The 14,550-nt window shown below is 45.1% G+C and overlaps 1 protein-coding gene across 2 annotated transcripts in view; it reads left to right on the forward strand.

Annotated features, from left to right (window-relative positions):
- Positions 1-401: 401 nt before the first annotated feature.
- The window catches only part of mid2 (midline 2), a 170,461-nt gene continuing 156,312 nt past the window's right edge, over positions 402-14,550 (forward strand). For both annotated transcript variants that reach the window (XM_030396530.1, XM_030396531.1), the window contains exon 1: positions 402-923. The gene's annotated coding sequence lies outside the window, so the exon portion shown is untranslated. The remainder of the gene's footprint in view (positions 924-14,550) is intronic.

Genomic DNA, 14,550 nt, shown 5'->3' on the forward strand with positions numbered 1-14,550 from the left:
TCTCGGTGCCCCTCCAGTGGAGAAAACCTGATTTAGTTCAGCATAAAATAAATCTATCTGATGTTGGTGCCCACCTTTTACAGCTGGTGCCCTTTTTTTTGTTTTTTGTTTGTCCACCACTGGAAAAGGAGCGTTTTGAGTTAAACAGTTAAACTGATCAAATAAAAGCAAGTTATTTTTTTCCTTAATTTATCAGAGTTGCTGTGAGTTTCTTTGAATGTAAAACGCTCTAAATGTGGTTGATCAACAGGGATTGTTGTCTCCTATAGGCAATTTGAGCACCTTCATTTCGACACAGGTGTATTTCCCCCCCCACACACACACACACACACGTTGCCTGTAGTGCGTTTTAATGGCAGCGACACCCTGAGGCCACGGGGGACGGGAGCGCGGGTGGTGGTGGAGGAGAAGGAGGAGGAGGAGTGTTGGTGCGCACAGCTCGGGTTTGTTGCGCGGGCACTGGAGCAGCGGTGTAAGCGATCCCAGCTGCTGCCATGGGGGAATGAGAGCTATTCCCGTCCCCCCGTGGGTTGGTCACGTGTCCTTGGGGAGCGCTTCAGATTGGGGAGCTCGTCGGGAGAGAGTGGGAGCGCACCGTTGCGCACAGCCGAGTTGTGGACAGCGACGTCTTTTCAGCGCGCGTTAACGATCCGGCGGCGCATCAAGCAGATCAGTTTTTTGTGTGTTTGTTTGTTTTGGGGCGTTGTCGTACACGCTCCTCGGAGGTGTGTGTGTGTGTAAATCAGTGAGTGAGATACACAGACCTGTCAGCAGCCACTGGCACAGCGCGTGTGATCCTCTCAGTCACTGAGTCGTCAAAAAACTTCTGCGCTCACCCACTGTGATCCTTCACCGCGAGGAGCGTCACGTTGTTGCCAGTCGCCGCTACAAGTCGACACACGGAGCTGTCACGGCGGACCGAGGTAGGCTGAGCTTCTTTCCTGGGGGGGGTGTTTGGGGTGTGTGGTGGGGGTGTTCTTGAAGGAACAGAGCAGCGTGCACCCAGGCTAAATAAAAACACTGTTAGTTTGCGCGCCTTGCAGTGCGCTTCACTGTGGAGCCACTGTTTGGGGTAACCAACCGCATCAGCTGTTGACGAGCGCATGAAAAAGCTTCTTTTTCTTTCTTCATGCAAAGAGTATGTGACTGATCTGGTGATGTTCTGGGGGGGGGCTGAGGGGAGCAAAGGTGGCCCCCTCGCAGATTCTGGTGTTAGAAATTACATCACTGACTTAATATTTATGCGTTTATCTTTATTTCAAAAGCTGGAGGGGGGGGACTATAAATGGACGATCGGAGCCGTTCAAGAGTGCTAAAAGTGTGAGGGCTGACAGCTCCTCTCTTATCTGATGCCAGGAGGGGGTTGTGCTGCTGTGTGAGATCTTTTCATGGCATGTGAAGCGGCACTTGGTGATTTTTCAGAGGCTGATTGCTAAAAGAAAAAGTGTTTTTCACGTTTCCTTCAACCATCAGTTCCGTCATTATGTTATGGTACTATGTAGGGATTGACCTGAGCTGACTCTCAACCACGCCCCTGATACCAGCAGGAGCAACAGTACAGTAGATTCTGTGTGTGTGTGGGCAAAAGCATTTTCCTTATCCGTAACATTCATCACAGAGACAATCTGCATTGTCAAAGTGGTGAATGCATATTGTTTTTTCTCTGTCTGTGTGTGATTTAGATAAATAGATGCTATAGGAGTGTTGAAGGGAGACAATAGAGTGACGCACATCACCCAAAATCTCACTTGGAAACACAATAGGATCCCCACACAGTGCCCACAGGGGAAGTCACTTCATTTTTGTGGCTCTGACAGCGGTGTCAGTGCGGTTATTGTGGAGACAGTGCTGCAGGTGACAGTGGAGGCGACTGCGGCTGGGGAGTGTAAAATGTCAGCGCCGCATCAATAATGCAGGGTATCGAAACAATGGGGGAGAAAGAAAGTGGGAGCCGGTGTCGGCGAGCGCCGGCCTTTGCCTGTCCCCGTTCTCCAAATGTGACTCTTTAGACGCTAGGATGACAATTCATCTGCTAAAATATACTTCAAACCTGCCATGAGGAACTTTGAACTGGTCACGAACCGGTCAAATTTTACACTGATGCTTCTATATGTCCAACGTGAACAAATAGGATCACTATGGAGAACACTGGCTACTGTAAGGTGGTGTGCCGAGGATGAATCGAGGAGTCTCACAGCTCGGGGAAAGAAGCTGTTCTGTAGCCTGGTGGTACGACAGTGTGACCAGATGGCAGCAGAACAACTGTCTTATAGGATGATGTTTAATGTTAGCCTTGCTGCCGGGCTATATCTCGCCGTTGACTTAGTATTAATAAGACGGTAACAGTACAAGGTAGTGCTGATAACTTAAAGGAGCAATATGTGAGAAGTGACCACTTGCCAAATGTATCCTCCAGACAAACAGGGGGCAGCACTTCATCAAAGTAGCCCCTGCTGCTAGCTGTAGCTGCTTGCTGGTAAGCTCAGTTAGCCATGCAGCTAGCGGTCGTGTTAGCCGACTCTGCCCGGACTGGGAGCTCGGAGCATCGGGAAAGTGTTGGTGTTATTTATTAACAGGCTATGACTCTACGAAGCTAGCTGGTTAGCATGCTAACTGTAACATACAGCGCTGCAACACAACACATAGACATGTTTTACGTGATTTCAAAACAGTTACTTCTATATATTCGGTTGATGATTTTAGTTTGGAATGAGAAATTCTTACATATTGCACCTTAAAGCCTTTAAGCTCAACAAAATGACTATGACCGAGAAATCAAATCTGATCTGTGGGCTGCAGAGTAAACGTAACCTAGCTGGAAGAACAGCACTGAAACAAAGCTTGCCTTGTTTCACCATTTTCATGTTTCATTACTGAGTTTTTTCAGGTCCAGAACAAGTGCACATGCTGGCCAGATCAGTATCGCTCCTGTCCCACTTGGGCCGCCACAATCAACCAAAAGGAAAGTATCTTGTCGCAGCTTTAAAGTAATTACTTAAAATCAAAATGATGACACTTTAATCCACATATTTCCAACACACGTCGACACGTGACGCGCTGAAGAGTGTGATATTCTGTCAGATTCTACGTTGACCAGCGTTGAGACCACATTAAATGGACTGAGGTGGCTGTTACGCTTTCAAAAAAACTGCTGCTTCTTCCGTCTGATAGAAAATGATTTATTTTCCCCCACACTCTCTGTCTCTCTTGTTAATGCATGATCACTGTGGTTAATGAGACAGGTCTCGGCGCACGGGGCCCGACCCCTATCGGAGACAGCGCCGCTAGTCGGGCTGAATTCAGCTGACACCCTCATTCATCACGCATCTACAGGGCGCTGCCTGCTCTGGCAGTCTACCCATGCTCGCTCCCTTTCTCTCTCTCTCTTCCCCTCTCTCTTCCTCACTCCCCAGTTGCACCCTTAGCTGATAATTATGAAGACATTATAAGGACGGGGGAGCAGGGACAGACGGGGCATGAGTCGCTACATGCTGGGATGATTATAGGTGTGACGGAAGGGGCTGGCATTCTGTATTGCTTTTGCAGCTGTGACGACTTAAATATAGATGTAAACACCTACTGTACCGCGGTGTACCTGGGCGACTGTCTGTGGCTTGAAGTGCACGGGTGAACTGAGGACTTTACTTTGGGGTGCATGCACATTTAGCCATTTTCTTCTTTCATCAAGTTATCACAAATCAAACTGCAACTGCGGTTGATGTGCCCAAACTGTATATCTCACTATGTAGCGGAGCCACCATGCATTATTAAACTGTAGCAGCTGACCCACATATAGTGCAACCTAACGCCCTGTGCATAATTAGCGGACTCTTGATTAGAGTTTGCCGTTGTGTGGCTCAATCCGCTCCCTCCTTTTTTTTTTTTTTCTGAAGACTGATGAGTAGTTCGCGGAGATCACTTCCTCTGCGATGAAAAACAGGAAATATCTTAATCCCAGTTTTGCTGCGACTGCCTGTCAAAACAGAATGAATCCTGAAAAGATCATCGGTCGTGTTCTTGGTTTGTATCCTCTGTACATTTTAACGCCCTTATTCTCACAGATCAGCTAGCCAGAAAGGACACCCATCACTGGGATGTTTTTATTTTCCGGGCTGTCTGTCAACAGCTGATGCCAGTTTGACTCTGAATGAGGCATTTCTGTCAGAGTCAGCCTCTCGGCTTTCACAGGGAGCCTCTTGAAACAGCAGGACGGGGGGGCTGGCATGTTGTTTCAGCTTCCTTAAGTTTGGAGAAGGATAAAAACTCCAGCTCGCTCTGTACAGAAACACTTTGTTGTGAAGCTTGGATGTTGAGGCCTGATTTGCTTGCACATTTTCATGACAGACGCGATGAAAGCACAGCAGCGGCGCAAACACGGTGCGCTGGCAGTTAGCGGTAGTTTAAACGCGGCAGACGAATTGTAAGAAATCTTTGAGGAGACACTGTGGCTGCATCTCTAGATGCTGAATGTGTTTTATTTTTTTTTTTTCCTTTTGAAGAATCCAAATTTGTTACGGCACACAAAGCTTTTCCTTTGAACCTCTTGAAAGAGGGGAGTACCTCCCCGCGTCATGTTCCGCCTCAGCATCCATTTCATACATCAGATTACGCGGGAAAAGACTCCAGAAAAATACAATTTCCTTGTGTTTCCCCTCACCGTTTTGCTTTTTAATTTTTATGCCTGTGATAAATACAGTTCAGTTTGCTCTCTTGCGTTGCTCCTGAATCTTTAGCGTTTCCGTATACAGATTTCCCCTGCGTGGTTATCCTTCAGCATGCTGCATTAAACAGGGACCGAAAATAAAAATAAATTTTAAAAAACACAGAAAGCCAAATTCAATTTCTTGACTTATCCGAACAACGGTCTGGTTTCTTACAGCCTTCTGCCTCTGCCACCGTTTATTTAAAACCAGTATATCGTGCGTGCCAAGTACATCCGTGCCTGCCTGCATCTGTGGACCCCTGTGTGAGTGTGGGTGTCGGTCTGCAGATACATTTCTTATCCAAAAGATTGATATTGTGACAGCGTGACAGCACAACCTCGGGGTAGGCATGACGCAACTGACAGCACATTAAGTGGCGCACGCACGCACGTATGCGGCGCCGGCACACCACGCGTCTCCACTCGGCACCGCAGCAGTTTGCCTTGCCACTCATCGGGGGTTTAATATTCAATTATGAGGGGCAGCTATGAGGTTCAAGCTGCGCTGGGTGTCGCGTGGAGCAGCCCCCACTGATTGATGAGTGGGCATCTCAGCTGAGCAGACTCACGGTTTGCCCCCTGACGGAGGAAGGAAACACGGCAGATGGCTTAGGGGGTGTTTTTTTTTTTTTATTTTACTCACTGTAGTTTTTTGTACTTTTGCCTTAATGTGTTGTGTGTACAGTTACAGGAGGGTGGTGGGAAAATAGTGCACATGTGACATTCTTCAAGTGACTGACATTCCTTGCATCACCTGTCGGGCCTCGAAGGCTATTTGGGACACATGAACCTGGTCCCAATATCGACATGGATCTGAGGAGTCGGGTGAAGCTGTAAAGGTGCAATATGTAAGAATTTGAAAAAAAAAAAGTAAAAATTTCTACGTTAAAGTTTTTTATTGGTGATGCGTGCTCAGATTGTAACACTACATAAAAAAATACACCTTCCCCGCCTGTGTCGATCACTTATACAAGCCTGTGGACGACTTGTTGGAGTTGTTGAATGCTGCTGGACTGTGGATTTTCTCTATGAAGGACTCAACAGTCCACAGGGGTTTGGCTGTTCTCTAGTACTTCATCTCAGTGCCACAGCCGGCTTCAAGTGCAACAACATGTTGCACAGAGCTCCTTTAACCAAATGTGTCAATAGAATATGAAGAAATAGCAGTTCTGATCTTATGATGTCAATGCGTTGCTGAAGTTAATGTGCTAATCAGCTAGCTTCGTCCTGGTCCGAAGCTCACCCACACTCTCCTGGTGCTCCGAGCTCCCAGCTGAACGGCTAACTGAGCTAACGGCAGCTACTAGCATCAGCTAGCATCAGTGACCCTGGTGATATGCTGCCCCCTATTTGTTTTGAGTTTGAATTAGTCAGGTGGTCTTTTCTTACAAATTTGCACCTTTTAAGTTAAATGGATTTCAAGTGGGATTCACCAATATCAACATTAAGATTACTTATATGAGCGTGAATTTGAATGGCCTTGTATTCCCTTTAAAATAATACAAAAAAGTGCATTTTAATGTGTTCGTAGAATATAGAATATAGTTTTGTATAGCACAATATAGTTTGAAAACAAAAATGAAGCGTCAAGGGGCAAAAGTTTAAAGGTGTCCTTTCAAAATGCCTGCAGAAGACTAACGTGACAGTGTCAGTGCACTGCCTTTTACTCTGCCGCTCTGACAGTCTGTCAAACTGTCACATCCAGCTGAGTCCGGAAAAGTGAAGGTCTTAACAATGTAGCGCTGACAAACAACAAGCAGACAGACAAAGAGGCAGAGGGTGAGACAGGCTCCTCAGCGTTTTCCTGCGAACAGCTCAGGGAGAGCAGCTTCCCCCCTGTCGTCTCATGGCAGAGACGATTCTTCAGCAGGTACTTGGACCTTCCTGGTGGGCTGCTTCTTGGCTGAAAGCTGGACCAAGCTGTCAGTCAGATTAGCGCTATGAGCCGTTGTTAGGAGTGCAGTCCTGTCCTCGGGGGGGACAGCCGTTGGAGAGATCCGCAAATCCCCCAACACTGAGCGTGCACACACACACACACGGACACACACACAGAAAACACACATGCACGCACAACCCCCACCGAAGAATGAACCGACGAGATCAAGCCAGGTCATGGGAGGCTCTTTTCAAATAAATTCTTCCTTCGGGAGACGGCTGCCTCCTCCGTGCCCTTCACGCACATGTGCATGCGTTTACCACTCAAACACACAGAGACACCCACCCACACACACACACAAACACACACACACACACACACAAACTGAGACATCCTGTCCTCCCCTCCAAGGAGGGACATCAACAACGAAAAAAAAAAAAAAAGCTTGGCTATCCAGTTTGTACGGGTCACTGATTTGACCTGCTGTTGGTTTGTAATACAGTGCGCTTATGCTTTTATAAAACATCATAGTACCTCATGATGAGCTATTAAAGATGTTTCTACAGTTCACAGGACTGGAACATAGCAGGGCTGAATGATTAGCCTCTGAATTGGTATATTTCTCAGGTAGTGTCATCACATTCCTGCTTTAAGAAATCAAACCTCTGATCGATAATCAAAATAGGCATCAAATTTTTTTTGCTTGATTCAGTAATTGATAAATCAACCAATCAGATTGCAGATCGTTTCATGACAAAATCTCAAGTTGTCAGTCTTTCTGTGGGCGTGTCTACACTGATAATGTTTATGAACACAGCAATAAAAAGTATTTTCAAGTTTTTCCACATGTCAAATAGTATATACGTGAGTATGAATCACTGACATGGCTTTTAAAATACTCATGTACGTACCAAGGTCATAAAATCCTATTTCTACCTGAAATTTATAATAGCCTTGTTGTAATGGAAATATTCTGAAGTTTAGATGAAAACTGTATATTTCACCACTGATCTAGCTAACTGTGATTTTCTACCAGGGGTGGAAGTTACTAATTACAGCCAATAAAAAAAATGAATAATAATGTTTTGGCAGTAATATCTTTCTTCATCTGGATCGTCTATCTGAGCACAAACGGGTCCGTGAAAACCCTGAAATACAGACGAAAACACAAAACTCTGCAGCAGGTGCAGATTTGGATCTGAATGCAAAAACGTTTCCATACCTATATATTTAGCCCTTAAACTGATCCATTTTAACATGACTTTTAATAATGCCAGCTTTTCTTCATTGTCTCGCTCTCTATTGTCTCTGCATTCACAGAACCGTGATAGTATCTCGGGGCGTGACACAAAGTCAAGCCGCGTGATATTATCACCATCTCTCCCCGGGGGTAATTTTATTAAAGGCAGATTGCATGACCGAGGCGACATGTGCCGCATTTAGAAACAGGTGAGGCTCTGTACGAGCGAGCGATCCAACACAACGGGGGCAGAGATGTTGACTGATGCTGCGATTCTCAGAGGAGGGCCCGGTTTAAAATAATCCTTAAGTGTCTAGATTGTGTTTACCGGGGGGGGGGTAAAGCTGCATCTTCAAGGAATGAAAACGTTTGCAATGAAACGTTTTTATTCCTGACTGCTTCTTTACCTGGTGATTGCTTTGCTTTACTCCACAATAAACCAGCTTACCGATTCCTGTGAAATGCACAGGGTTCTGTGGCCAAATGTCCTTTCATAGCTGTAGATTTAAACGTTCCAATCCCGAGTTCAGGCATTTTCCCTCCGACAGCGCGCAGATTTGGAACAAAACCTCCAGTACAGCGTGCTTGGATGAAGCGTAATCCGATTTTTTTACACCCTGCTTTTACTTACTTCGGTGCAAGTGGGATCTGTGTGGTTAAATCACCACCTACTGTACGCGCAGCATGGTTGGTTTGGAGAAATATGTTTTTATTTCGCCCTGCACCCGCGGAAAAATTGTATTCAGACCCTAATCAAAGCCACTTGATTAAAAGTCTGAGTGCTCCTCTCTTTCTACGTGCAATGGTGTAAATAGCTGACGACCGCACACTGTATTAGTGGCTCTCCGTGCAGACGGGTGTAGTAGTTAGAGCGGGAGCAGAATCGAAGATGACAGCGACCTCCGGTTGTCCTCTGCCGCCAGTTGTTCTATCACAGCAGGGGGGGAGGAGGAGGAGGAGGAGGCAGCACAACCGTGAGATGGTCTTTAGTTAATTCACTGTGATGAATTACTCCTCACCTCTTCCCTCTCTTCCTGAACTCTGCTGCCAAACTGCGACGTAAGGATTTCAACATACATGCACAGGCGTACTCAATTCTCTTCCCTTCCTGCTCCCCCTCTCCGTCTCCTCCTCCCCTCCGCCTCTTCCCGCTTTATTGTGTTCCTCTCTTTTGCATTCAGATTCATTCGACACACACACACACCGCCTACAAACATGATCTAAATCTTCCCTTTGTAGTTTCTAATCATCTCCCTCGCAGCCCCCCCCCCCCATCCGTTCTCCACGCACTGTTGCCAGTCTCCAGCCAGATTATCTGTTACGTGTCCTCTGCCATGTTGATAGGAACGTTAATTATTGGGTTTATAGAGAGAAGAAACAATTTGTCACAAGCATACGGCGCAAAGTTAGAAAGGTTGCGCGTGTTTTTTTCCGCGACCCCGCCGCTAATTGCCGGCTCCTGTTCAGCTGCCAGAACAGCTGACCGACCAATCATCCTCGTTTTTTTAAGTGGCACCCTTCTGAGTCTTCCGGAGGCGTGGGCAGCTCCTAATCAACGTGTCTTGCAAATTTACATTGATGAATAATGGTTACACAGAACATTGAGCCATAAGTGAGGTGATAAACTGGGCTGTTGCGCGCCGTATAATTGCGATCTGCTATCCGAGTTCTCCGTCTGCGCTCCACGTAAACAAATGAATACGCTCGCATAATTACAGCTGCGCCAACGTATTTAGAGGCACTCGTAATTTCACGTTCCACATTCACCGCTTTATAATTTTCGAGATGCAAAAGCACCTCGTTAGTGAAGCTGTCACAAACATGATGGATCAGTGTGTGTTGTGCTTCCATCTCACTGTATCCAGGAGTTTGAAGGCAGGAATGACTGAAACAATCAGGTTTCAGTGGAGTATTAACCGACTTTCCATGGGGGAGCGTTTTTGCATGCCGTGACCTGCTGACAAAAATAGAGCTTTCGCTTTTAAAAATACAGTGAAGAGAGTCTCCCTCCCCTAACCCAATGTGACATCTTTTCACAGTGACTGCGAGGCTCAACCTGAGAGTGCTGAAAGCTTTACTGCCGAGCGGTGGGATTGTACGCTCCAGTCAGATACAGTAACTCCATACAAACTCGACAGGACTCAAGGGCTGTTCTAGTCAGATTATCGCTTTTATTTTAAGAGTTAAAAGTGACCCTGGGTTTGAGGAGTGGGCCGCTTGTTCAGAAAACAAGTGGGCAGATGAAAAGTTCAGACGGCAAAAAAGTTGTGCGTCTTGTACAATGTTGGATATGAAACTTTGATCCGTTGTTGAAAAACGTTCAAGCTCTGATTGAACGTTGGAAATCAAAGACAGCGCTTGAAAAAGCGAGGCTCTGGAGGATCTCCCCAAAGACTGCTCGGGTCAGCTGTGATCATAGAGGCGGGCTCTGACGATGATCTTGAATCAGCCCTCCGGCTCTCAAAGGCTGGACGTGCTCCAGCATTATGGCCCTCCTCCTCCTCCTCCTTCTCCTCCTCCACCACCACCACCCCCATTTGGGGTTTTCACACTCAAAATAAAGACTCTAATGGTTGCACAGTGGTGGAATGCAGCTAAGTGCAATTACTCAAGTAATTTCCAGGATTTGCTGTTTGTAAACAAGTTAGCTCCTCCTCTCCAACTCAAGGGGTGAGCAGTCGTGGTCAAGCAAGCTAGAGGGTGAATGGAGAGAGAGAGAGAGAGAGAGAGAGAGAGAGAGAGCGGTGTTGGTGAGAACAAAGAAATAAAACGCTATTTTCGTATTGTTTTACAGCGGTTTCATTCAGTAACATGATTAATAACGGCAACACCTCCGCTCAACCCTCCAGATGTTGTGTGAATGCAGCCAGAGTGCGCTGTTGGCCTCTCTGCTCTACCTGTGTGTGTATGCAGGGAGGCCCCGCCCTCAGTCAAACAGACACACAGACCTGCAGCTCTTTATGACAGGCCAAGAGCAGATGAGAGATGGAAACAGCGATGTGACGTGGTTTTCTACGTTTTTATTATACATTTAGCAGACACTTCTGTCAAAAGCGACTTACATACATTTATACACTGATGGCTGTGGCTGCCATGCCGACCGGCAAATCAGAAGCAGTTTGGAGTTCAGTGTCTTGCCCAAGGACACTTTCCCGTGTAGACCTGGGGAGTCGAACCAGCGACCTTTTGATAACAAGATGCTGGCTCTACCCCTGAGGCACTCCTACTTCTATACTTCTAGTCCAATCCATTCCAGAGGCAAATATTAGTACTTTTCTCATTAAAATGCATGTGATGCTTGTACGATATGCTACTGAGCAATTTATCTGCCCAGATTATATTAAGTTGGCTCCACTTTTATGAAGTGCAACATTACCTTCACAAACAAATTCAACTTTTATTTGTTATTGATATCAACAGAATAATATTATTTAATATCCTAACGCGTAACAGGTGCCATTTTGTATACTTGTACTTTTGATGCTTTTGCCAATAATGCTTCTCTTACATTTTGAATTAGTGACTTTAACTTCTAAAAGTCTGTTTCAACGTTTTTTTATTTTTTTTTTCAAAAAAGTATTTGAGAATTTCCTCCACCACTGCTGTTGCATCACGGCTTGTTCAGATCCGCTGGGTTAAATTCCTCGACTGATGAGAGAGGAGGAAAACCTATCCTCAGAAAACCCTTTTAAAAAAACCTCACATAACACGTGCAGCCTGAGCATCCTGGGAAAAAAATGGAGGCAGCCCACACCCCACCACATCACCCACCACCACCACCACCCCCTCCCCTGGCATTCTGCATCTGACTTGAGGATGTGATCTAAGATAACATAAAAAATGAAAAAAGAAAAGCTTTCATTCTCACGGTGTGTTTGTGTATTGGTTATCAGTAAAATGCCATACACCAGTCTGAATGTGGCAGGGTGTTGTCTCTCTTTTCATATGTGCTGAAATACAAATCTGTGATGATTGCGTTTGAATGGGTCGAGATAATGAAGTGGAGCCTTTATGGTAGAATTTTTATCACCGCGCCGCCGTCTGTGTGACTACATAATCTCACCCCTTTACACATTCACATCTGAGCCGAGACAGACCCGAGTGGATTGGTTAAAGGCTATTTTCCTTTTGATAGTCTTTGATACCCATATAGATTTTACACATTCTGGTTCATCTCACCTCCTGCAGGCAACGGAAGAAAGAAACTGCTCTATTTTTTCTTTCCTCTTCTTTTGCTCAAAGCGGTTTGAACTGAGTTTTTTTTCTGACTGGATCTAAGACACTTTTCACTGTACAGAGAGACGTGTTTTGACGAAACATTGCATCAGCATTGACACATTTGTGCATATTTGATTTGCCACAGAATTACGGTCCTTGATGTTAATCTTGGTATTGTTGTCTGTGTTTTCTATGTATTCCAGATTAGCCCAACTTGAGTGGTAATAAAACCATTGTGCAGCAGTCACATGGTATTGGATTGGTCTGTCAGACTCAGAGCAGCTTGACTGTCAATCATTCAATAATTCCTGACTGCGCTCATATGCCAGTAATTACATACTGTACAGCCTGGAGCAATCCTCTGTAATTTGCACTAAATTACGTTAAAGGCACAGAGCTAAAAAAAAAATAATAATAATAATTATGTCACTTAATGTCAGAATAATTGAACCCTTGGAATCCTTTAATTACTTTTTCCGCTCATTGATTGGTCCATAAACGGTCATACAACGAGGAAGCCTGCCGATCACAATTGCTCAGAACCACGAGATGTTGACTTCAGATTGCTTGTTTCTTCCAAAACCCCCAAATAATCAATTTACTACGATATAAAAGCAGCAAAGCTTTGTGCTAACAGAAGCTTGGAACCAGCACGCGTTTGAAATCTTTGCCGGATAGATTACTTCAGTGAAATTATACTTCAATTATCAAATGAGTTCATCAATCGACTAATCACATAATCGACTGAGCATTTCAGCACAGGAAGCAGAGCGGCCATTATGCTGTGTGTCGGACCGTTTAACAAAGAGGCCATTATCGTGCAAAGTAGGATATTTTACCACATAAAGTGCAGCTTTGCCTCATAAACACATTGAAGAAATACCAAAAAGAACAATTGTACTAATTTTGCTTGTTTGCATTGATTTCTCCTCGTATAAATAATGTTGTTCGGCCGGTTTCCTGTTCCAGTTGTGAGAAACCCGATCTGATTTTGTATTTCTTTTTTTTTTTTTTGCTGATGGTGCAGTATACATAAGAAAAACTCAACAAACACACAACAAACAATATTAAAGTTTCATGTAGAGTTTATGCGGGTGTGCATCAGCAAGTTTATGAGTGATTTCCCCCTCCTATCGCCGTATTGAGATGCCAATTCTTCCGGACAGGAAACCTCTTCAGAATGACAGCATGTGAAAGCGGAGTGGACAGCACATCGAGCATGAGTTTCTCTCGTCTCTCCCAGAGGGATCGTGTCTGTGCCCTCGGATGGAGCCTGGCATACAGTATGTAGCCTCGCTCCGCCTGGTAATTAGATCCTTGCTGCTTTGAATTAAGCTGTGGTCCAGAGGCGGCGTGATCTATCTGCCCCCTCACTGAGTGCTGCTGGTACATTTCTCACAGAAGCAGCACTTGTTAGTCTTTGCCTTCAAAGACATGTTCAGAGTCCCTACTGTATTTCTCTCCTCCCCAGAGCTAGATGAGAAGATCGATGCCACTCTTGGCTGTAAGGCTTTTTAAATATGACAAAATGACAGAGTGAGGCTGGCTAGTTAGCACAGTAGCTTAGCAACACGATATGGAGATGTCTTAAACGTAACACCAAAACCTTTTATTTCTTTATTTGTGATGTTTGTGGTTATTTGTACAATGTCCTCCACTAAAATCTGTACATTTAGCTCATTTTAACACGAGCTGTAGAGGTGCTGGTAGGCTAGCTACGTCAACCCGTTAGCATTCTTTCTGCAAATCTGCGCTGACAGTCTCCTGGCTGTAGCTTCATTTCATTGCAGCCTACAGGTTTCAGAATCGGTATCATTGAAGGGTAGGGTGATTGGCAGTTCTGTCAGAGTTGCCGTCAGCCGGAGTTGCTTGTTAGCGGACCTCTGTAGTCACTTCTGTTTCCCACTGACACTTTGACAGCAGCATCCGACTGTTCTTCCGCCACCAGCAGAGGAAGTGAGATCAACTCTCACATCCCTGGCAAGCTTTTCGACATACTTTCCCCCCAACCAGGTTTAAAAGGGTCTTACTTAGCTGTGTTCCTTCTACGAAGCTTGAAACAAGTGAGCTGTCAAAGTTGACTCAAGTTGATGGCATCGTCCATCGGCCAAACTCTATATTGTAATGTTATGATATTCGCATTAACTCATCTAACTTAGCACACGTAGATCTGAAAATGTATCCAAGTATTCCTTGGAACACAGAATCTGTTCTTTCTGCCATCAGGGTTCCTCAATCAAAACAGAACAAAAGATGTAACCAGTGTGGGAACCTTGGAGTTGCTCGGACTCAGGCAAAAGTGTTCACAGATGATGTAATGTCTTAAAAGTTTTAATCACATAAAGTTTGCCCGCTCTCTTCCTCACACTCTGACACAACATCTGTTGTTTTCCCAGAGGTCATAGTGCCAAGCGAGCAAATGAAACATGCTGTTACCTTGAATAAAATTACAGATTTCTGCAGGTAGATTACAGACATTTAAATGCAGAAATGTTAAATCAATGCTTTGACTAT

Source organism: Sparus aurata, chromosome 18 (assembly GCF_900880675.1).
Source record: "Sparus aurata chromosome 18, fSpaAur1.1, whole genome shotgun sequence".
NCBI lineage: Eukaryota > Metazoa > Chordata > Actinopteri > Spariformes > Sparidae > Sparus > Sparus aurata.